Source organism: Triticum dicoccoides, chromosome 2A, assembly GCF_002162155.2.
Source record: "Triticum dicoccoides isolate Atlit2015 ecotype Zavitan chromosome 2A, WEW_v2.0, whole genome shotgun sequence".
NCBI lineage: Eukaryota > Viridiplantae > Streptophyta > Magnoliopsida > Poales > Poaceae > Triticum > Triticum dicoccoides.
The window spans coordinates 516,547,431-516,556,598 of NC_041382.1; positions in this window are offsets into that span (position 1 = coordinate 516,547,431).

Below are 9,168 nucleotides of genomic sequence, written 5' to 3' on the forward strand. Positions count from 1 at the left end.
TTTGGCGTGTTCAGTCCGCCAAGAATTCAAACAAGTTGACGCCGAAGTGGGAAGGCCCTTACCGGGTGAAACGAGTCACTAGGCCTGGCGCTGTCTGCCTTGAGACCGAAGATGGCATTCCAGTGAGCAACTCCTGGAACATTGAGCATCTTCGTAAGTTTTACCCGTAAGGCGCGGTTGCCGGAACCTGTTCCGGCAACCACCTTTTGTACAAGTCTTGCCGCTGTTGCATGTAATCCTTTGTACAAAGCCGGGCGCAGACCCCGAGCATAAGTAAAGCTCATGTGCTTCGCACATCTTGTCAATTTCATGCTTTCTATTTTTTGCATATGTGATCTGACACTTTGTGCAGCACCTACTCCCCGGTAAGCAATAACGAGCCGTAAGGCTCCATATCTTTATTTTCTCTTCTTTCTTTTTCTCAAGGAAAGGAAGGTTCCCTCGCCCACAAGTTTGCCGGGGGGGCGGGAGGAGAAGATAACGGTATGGACCAGGCGTCGTTCAAGAAAGTTTCGCCTTGCCGGGAAGCAAACAACAGAAAAGCTAAGTTGCCAAAGTTTGAGCAATCAGATTTTTAAATTTTTTAAGTTATCTCCCTTGAACGACCGCACTTTGTATGGAAAACCTGTGCGTGGAGGAACCTACTCGTAGCTGGTTGCGCCCTTACTTTGTTTCGAGTCCGCTCAACAACTTAAGTGAGCTGCAACTGGTTGCGACAAGGTTCCTTGTCGGTAACGGCACCGCCAGCAGGCTGCTGACGTCCCGCACTCAGTGCTCGCAGCTCAGGTGCCTGCACCGGCAAGTTCCCTAAAAGCATAGGGAAAAAACATACAAAGAGAGGAATCAAGTAAAGGGAATAACATTGCAATCATTACCCAGAATAGAGTTATATTACAAAGATAGCTTGTCGCGGCTCTAACAGATTGTTTTCATAACATGACAAACAGCGACAAGAAAAGAAGAAGCGGGCGGCCTAGTCTACGTGATCGCCTTCGATCCTCTTGATCCCGCTCACCTTGTCCACAATGGGTGCGACAAGGGCCTTGAGCGCCTTCAGATCAGCATCCGGCGGCAGGGTCCTGAGGACATTGATGAGGTTGAGGCCCGGATTGCGGAAGGCCACCTTCATCAACACTTTCTGGAGAGCTCCCGCGCAGATCTTGCGCGACTCGTCGGCCAGCTGCCTTGGGATCTTCTCCCGGAGCCGCTGGAGGGCCGTCGCCACGCCCTTGAAGAACAGAACGAGCTTGGCGCTGGGTTGGAGGTTCTTGTTAGAGGGATACCCGAGATCCTCCATCCCTAGCTGCGCCAGCTCCTTGTCGATGTCTGTGGCAGCATTCACAAGACTCTCCGTCCAATGCTCCACAGTCTCCCTGAAGGCGTTTTGGGTGGCGGCAACACTCTCTAGCAGCGCCTTGTCGGCCTTGATCTCCTCCTTCAAGGCTGCCTCCTGCTTCTTGGCGCCGTCCAGCGTCTTGGTCAAAGCGGTCAACTTCGACTCAAGACCCGTGTTGGAGTCCTTGGCGGCGCTGAGCTCTTTGCCCTTCTCGGCAAGATCGGCTTCTAGCTGCGCTACCTTCGTCTCCAACTCCTTCTTGGCGGCCTCGGCGGCGGCGGCAGCATGCTCTGCTTGCTTGAGGGCTCCGCCAAGTTTCTCCTCGCGCGTGGCAAGCTCCTCCTCGTGGGCGTCAAGATTGACCTTCCGCTGCGCTAGCTCGCCCTCTTCCGCGGATAGCTTCATAGCGGCAAGTCGCTGTTGCTCTTCAACTTCGGCCTTCTCGAGGAAGAAGACCTTTTGCGCTTCGGCGAGCTGCTCCCGCTCCTCCGCCAGGGATCGAAGGGCTTCCCGGTGGAAACCCCCGAGCTCTTCCGCGCGCTTCTCGATATCTGCTCCTGCCTTCGCGACAAGCGCCTCGCGGGATTCCAGCTTGGCTTGCTGCGCGCGGTAGAGCGACATCAACCTCCGCAGCAGCCGCTCTTCTTCAGGCTGTTGCTGCTGCTGCTTGGCGCGTCAACCAGCGTCAGCCCCGCGGAGGCGAGCACCTCCCCGTCGAAGATCTCCCCCTCGACCGGCGCCCTGGAGCTTGACGCCCAGGGGAGGTTGATGAAGACGCCTTCGCCGGCCTTCAGGTAGACGCCTGGCTGGGACTCTTCAGAGCCTGGCGCTGCGGCAGCGGCGGATGGGACGGCGGTCGGTGTAGCGCCTGGTGCTCCTGCGGCCTCAGGGCCGTCAGTGTGATCGCCAGACCCCTCGCCAGTTGCTGCGGCGGCAGCCTTGGCGGCCTCTGCACCGGCGGGATCGTCGGCGCCGGCCGCTTCTTCGGCGGCAACCTTGGTCTCCATCGGCTCCATAGCAGATGGGTCTGTCAGCCGGAAAGGGGAGAAGAGTCAAGCAAAAAATCCAACAGAAAGAAGATCAAGAGAAGAAGAACCCAAGGGAAGTTTTGAAGCAAGAGGAGTACCTGTGCCGGGCTCTCCAGTCGTGGTCTCCGCCGTCGGGGGGCCGCTGGTGCTATCCCTTGCCGGAGAACTCTCCCTTGCCGGAGACTTCTCCCTTGCCGGAGACTTCTCCCTTACCGAAAAGCTCTCCCTTGCCAGAGGACTCTCCATTGGCTCCTGGTGGGGCTGCTCTGCTCCTACACAGACGAGCAGTCAGATATCAGCAAAGACAGAGTATCCATGCACACCTCACAAGCGGAAAGCAAACCATATACTTACACTGGGGGCTGCTCTGGAGAAAAGTTGCCGGGTCCGGTAAGGTTGTCTCGGGCGCACCTCCCGCCGTCGCAGTAGGTTCGTCCTCGATGGCAATCAGCGGGACCTTGGCCCTCTTTGCTGCTCTCTGCACCAGAGTCCTAAAGAGGAACAAGTTCAGAGAAAAGCAAATGAGATACCAGACAAACAACAAGGATTGAAGAACTACAAGAACAACAAGAAAATCTTACTCTTCTTCTTCTCCCTCGTCGGAGCTGAACGCGGAGAAGTCGAAGTCTGGCTCACGTCCGGCGCGAGGAGGCGGAGGAGTAGCTTCCCTTGGCCGCTTGGCGGGAGCAGTGGCGGTGGTCTGAGCTGACCCCGCTCCAGCTGTCGTTGTGGCATGAGAAGCGGCAGGAGCAGAAGCGGTGGTCCGGGAGGGCCCCGCTCCAGTTGTCGTCGCAGCGTGAGATGCTCCCGCGGCAACAGTGTTTGCCGCGGTGGAGCGTGTCGCGCGGTGCGGTGGCTGTTGACTCACTTGCCGCTCCGCTACATCCCCGGCCTTGTGGAGACGCCTTCTGGGTGGAGATGGAGGCTCTGCTTGCGGCGAGCTGTCTGAAGACGAGGTGGAAGAGGAGTTGATTTCCAGCGAGCCGCTCGTGTCCTTGGCAGGCTCGCTCGGCTCGGCGTCGGCAAGTTCCTTCTTGCCGGCGGGCTCCCCTCGCTCGGCACGGCTTGCCGCCTCTGCTGCATCTGCCTCCTCCACAGTAAATCCAAACTCACCCGTGGCCGCGGCTGCCGCCGCCTCTTCCAGCCTAGTGGCAATAAGTGCCATCTCCGCATCCATGGTGTCGCGGGTGAGGCTGTCCTTCTCGTCGGAGCGGATCGGCACTTCTACCAGTTCATCGAAGAACTGCTGCACGACGTCGTCTGCAGGCTCCTGCCAAGTTGGCACAATTCCATGCGAGTCGCACTCCGGCATCATTGCTCGGATGCGGTCGAGCGAGGAATTGTTGCACAACGGAACGACACCCCCCGGCAACCTGAACGCTTCGGGATGTTGGGGGTCATACTTGAACAGTTCTTGGAGCATCGTGTTGAGCTCCAGAACAGTAAAGTTGAAGTTGAGGCCCGGCCGCAGCCTCATGATATCCGCCGCATTCTTGAACTCCCAAGTGGGTCTCCCCCGTTCCTGCAGGGGGGCAATGCGGCGGCGAAGGAAATCTGCGCCAACAGCCCCTACAGTAAGCCCGGCAAGCCTGAGGCGTAGGATCCTGGTGACGGCAATCTTCGGCCTGTCGTCTTCCAGGGCCACGTCACTCCAATCGTTGTCGCGTGTTACTGGGGTTTGGCGCCGGGTGGTGAACGGCTGCGGGTTCTCCTCGTCAATCCAGCACCAATCTGCTCTCCACTCCTCCCATTTGCCGCGGAACTCTCCCTCCAGATAGGTTTCTTTCTTGGCGGCCCTTGAGATCCAGGCGATTCCGTCGGATAGAGGCTCTCCTCTCTCTACTCGGGGTATGAAGAAGTGGCGAAAGAGGGCTACACTGGGGTGGACTCCGACAAAGTTTTCGCAGAGATGTGCGAAAACTGCCATGGTCAGAACGGCATTGGGGGTGAAGTCAAGGAGGTGGAATCCGTAGGTATTCATGATGTGACAGAAGAATTCAGAGAAAGGCGGGCAGAGCCCGCAATAGAAGAACAATGCGAAGAAAGGGTATCCGTTTGGGGCCTTCTTCCAAGCGGCGGCGGGGAGTACCTTCGTGCGCGGATGCGCGCGCGTCTCCGTCGACCAGAAGAGGTAGTAGTTCTCCCTCAGCTCCTTCGCGACAAGCTTGGGGGGGGGGGGAAGACGGCCCGCTCCTTCCGCAGCGCCGCGAGCCGCTGCGCCTCGGTCGACTTCACGACCTTCCCCTTGTCGGCTTTTGGAGCCATGGCGGAAGTGCTGGAGGAGGTCGACGGCGTTGGTGGTGCTGGTGGCGATGAGGGGCGGGGCGCTGCTCTCTTTCGGCTCTGGGAAGACAAGGGAGCGGCGGAGATTTCCGAGATTAAAGCAGCAACTGGTGAATGGGCGAACTACCCCTGTTTCCCCTGCTTATAAAGAGGGAGGGGGTGGACGTTCCGCATTTCCAAATAAAGAAACCACCCACGATCTCTCCCTCGACGCCGCATTCAACGCGTGCCATTCGGGGAGGGTCCGGTGGATACGGGAGAGATACAACGTAACCTAGGCCGCGCGTGCCCGTGCCCTGTTTTGGGCCTGGCCCAACAGCGCTCGGCACCGTGTATGGCCCAGGCCCGGGGGCTCCTGTCGGTGTACTAGATTAGGGGTACCCTAGTATCCCGAACACCTATGGGACCGGCGGACCGGGTCCCTTTCGGTTCGGCGGGGGTGGAGATCGTGCAAAGAGCGGATCGAGGCGAAGCACACGAGCGATTTACCCAGGTTCGGGCTGCACGGATGCGTAAAACCCTACTTCTGCTTTGTGGTTTGTATTGAATTCTTGCTCGGGAGCGCGGAGTGCTACAGTACACCCCAGCAGCTAACGAGACCGAGCCTGAGTGTTCTCTGAACTAGCTAACAGCTAACCCCCTCTACGTTGCGCATGGGCCTCCTTTTATATGCTCAAGGGGTCACCGACAGGTGGCAATGTAGACAAGGGTAAAAATGGAAAGGTGCTGCGGTAGGTACAACTACCTGCTACAGTGTATCATATCTAACCCTGACGGCAGGGGACAAAGGCATTAAATGCCCGTCTGCGTCGCCTAAACAGTGCAAAAGGGACTATCAGGGACGCCACCGCTCGCCACGATGGCAATCTTGTCAGCGTCGCTTGCCACCGCGCACCCCTGGCTGCACAGCCTCCCGCCACGTACGCCTGGAAGGGTCCCAGAGCGACACCTTGGTGGATGCGCTGGAGCATGCGCACAGAGTGGTGGCTTGCCGCGGCAAGCGCCTTGCCGCGGTCGTTGTCTTGTCGCGCCCGGGAGCTTGTCGCTCACCGGGTCTTGCCGGGACGCGCGGCGCGTCGCGGCAAGTTCCTTGAAGTGCCTTGGAGGCCTTCCCGGCAAGCTCCTCTTGCCGGGGTCTTGAGATGCCTTTGTTGGCCTTCCCGGCAAGCTCCTCTTGCCGGGGTCTTGTCTCCTTGGCTTGGATACTTTGTTCTTGAATGGCTCCAACGTAACCACGGAGGATCTTGGCGGTCACCCGGCAAGCCTTGCCGCGTGGTGCTGTGACTGCCCATGCACAAGTTCGGGATACTAGGGTACCCCTACTCTAGTACACCGACAATGAAGGTTTCATTCCATTTGGATTCCATTTGATATTCCTTTTCTGCGGAACACTGAAATAGCCAAAAAACAACAATTTGCACTGGGCCTTCGGTTAATAGGTTAGTCCCAAAAATAATATAAAAGTGCATATTAAAGCCCATTAAACATCCAAAACAGATAATATAATAGCATGGAACAATCAAAAATTATAGATACGTTGGAGACGTATCAAGCATCCCCAAGCTTAATTCCTACTCGTCCTCGAGTAGGTAAATGATAAAAACAGAATTTTTGATGTGGAATGCTACCTAACATAATTTTCAATGTAATTCTCTTTATTGCGGCATAAATGTTTAGATCCAAAAGATTCTAGACAGAAGTTTTAATATTGACATAAAAGTAATAATACTTAAAGCATGCTAACCAAGCAATTATGTCTTATCAAAATAACATAGCCAAAGAAAGCTTATCCCTACAAAATCATATAGTTTGGCCATGCTTCATCTTCGTCACACAAAATGCTCCCATCATGCACAACCCCGATGACAAGCCAAGAAATTGTTTCATATTTAGCCTTTTCAAACTCTTTCAACTTTCGTGCAATATATGAGCGCGAGCCATGGACATAGCACTATGGGTGGAATATAATATGATGACGGAGGTTGTTTGAGAAGACAAAAAGGGAGAAAGTCTCACATTGACGCGGCTAATCAACGGGCTATGGAGATGCCCATCAATTGATGTCAATGGAAGGAGTAGGGATTGCCATGAAACAGATGCACTAGAGCTATAAATATATGAAAGCTCAACAAAAAAACTAAGTGGGTGTGCATCCAACTTGCTTGCTCATGAAGACCTAGGGCATTTTGAGGAAGCCCATCATTGGAATATACAAGCCAAGTTCTATAATGAAAAATTCCCACTAGTATATGAAAGTGAAAAAAATAGGAGACTCTCTATCATGAAGATCATGGTGCTACTTTGAAGCACAAGTGTGGAAAAAGGATAGTAACATTGCCCCTTCTCTCTTTTTCTCTCATTTTTTTCTTTGGGCCTTTTTTCTCTTTTTTATGGCCTCTCTTTTTTTTCGTTCGGAATCTCATCCCGACTTGTGGGGGAATCATAGTCTCCATCATCCTTTCTTCACATGGAACAATGTTCTAATAATGAAAATCATCACACTTTTATTTAGTTACAACTCAAGAATTACAACTCGATACTTAGAACAAAATATGACTCTATGTGAATGCCTCCGGCGATGTACCGGGATATGCAATGAATCAAGAGTGACATGTATGAAAGAATTATGAAGGTGGCTTTGCCACAAATACGATGTCAACTACATGATCATGCAAAGCAATATGGCAATGGTGGAGCGTGTCATAATAAATAGAATGGTGGAATGTTGCATGGCAATATATCTCGGAATGGCTATGGAAATGACATAATAGGCAGGTATGGTGGCTGTTTTGAGGAAGATATAAGGAGGCTTATGTGTGATAGAGCGTATCATATCACGGGGTTTAGATGCACCGGCGAAGTTTTGTAGCGACCCGACCTCAGATGGTCACGTCTTTGTGCTTCAGTGTCATCCCTGGATCGGTAATGCTGACACACACAGTACTCAAAGGATTTATTACAGAGTTGCAATCACACACTGATTACATCGAATGTCTCAAGAGAGAACTTATTACAATAATATGGCTTAAGGCCATCTAATACGATAACAGCGGAAGGCTTGGAAGATAAAGTGAGTCCATCAACTCCAACGGCATAGCTGAGCTGCACGGCAACGACCTAACGAACCTTACTCCTCGTCTGAAAAGTCTGCAACATAATACGTTGCAGCCCGAAAACGGGTCAGCACATGGAATATGCTGGCAATGCAACACAGTAAAGCAATAACAGAATAATGCTATCACTACATGCATATTTGGCTGGTGGAAAGCCTATGGTTACAGTTTTGTGAAAAGCCAATTTTTCCCTACAACAAAGGAATATATTTTATTTAACTATCATGGTAGTTGAAACATCATTGAGAAGGTTCCTCCAACTCAATCCCAATTAAAGTGATTAACAACCCAACAATATTAATTAAGAGTGATGAGATACATGTGATAATCCAAGTACTAGATACTCAAGAATTGTCCATAACCGAGGACACGGCTAACCATGATTAGTTTGTACACTCTGCAGAGGTTTGCGCACTTTTCCCCACAAGACTCGATCGCCTCCGTTGGATTTCTCGCACTACATGGTGTTTGAGAAACGGATGACCGAGACACAGTCTTTTAGAAACATTAACTCTCTACTCCGGACAGACCATACCAAACCTACATCCCACTACCTGCTGATCTGCCTCTTCAAGAGCTTCACGTAACTTACTCAACTATGCTAGAGCCCATAATAGCTTGTGGCTGCACACAGAAGTTTCTAGCATGAATAATCTTAGTTCCCTTTGAGCCTGGGTGGCGGTCCATAGGAAGATCACATGGGTACTCCGTGATTTCCGAAAAAATACAGGCAACACTGGGTACTCCAGGTGCCTCAATCCACCTAGATGTTTGATTAAGTTGCGACCTTAAGTTGAACCATTAATTAAGAAGCTCACATCTGTCATGTATTTCACTCAAACCAAACCACGTCTACGAGCATAGCATATCATAGTATATATAAGCAACGCGTAGAGTAACTCCCAAGGGTTTGAATGTAACAGGGCAATAGGTTCTACCTCATCGACTACATCCCAACCCACAAGTTAATAACATCCTAATCATGCAATGTTTGAGGATTGAGACTAATGCATAAAAACTGGGTGATAAAAGGGATATGATCAAAGTGTTACTTGCCTTGCTGATGATCTGCGAAACCTAGGGACTCGTAGTAGCACGCTTCGCACTCCGGGTGTTCTATCACAAGCAAACAATAGCATACATAAGTAACAAGCAACGATGCACAAGCAAAACTCAAACAAAAGAGGTTGACCAGAAGTTTCAACTTAAGAACTCCGGTTCGCAAAAAGAATCGAAACAAACGGAGCAACGAAGCTCAAACGGCGAAAGAAAGAAGCTTCGTTTACCAATCTGAAACTAGGTCAAATTTTACAGTAGAGAAAACTTGTTTGAGTTGGTTAAGCGGAAAGAGGGTTTCGAGACGAAAATCCAGGCGCTTGAATCGCCTGATTCCGACTAACGAGTGAAA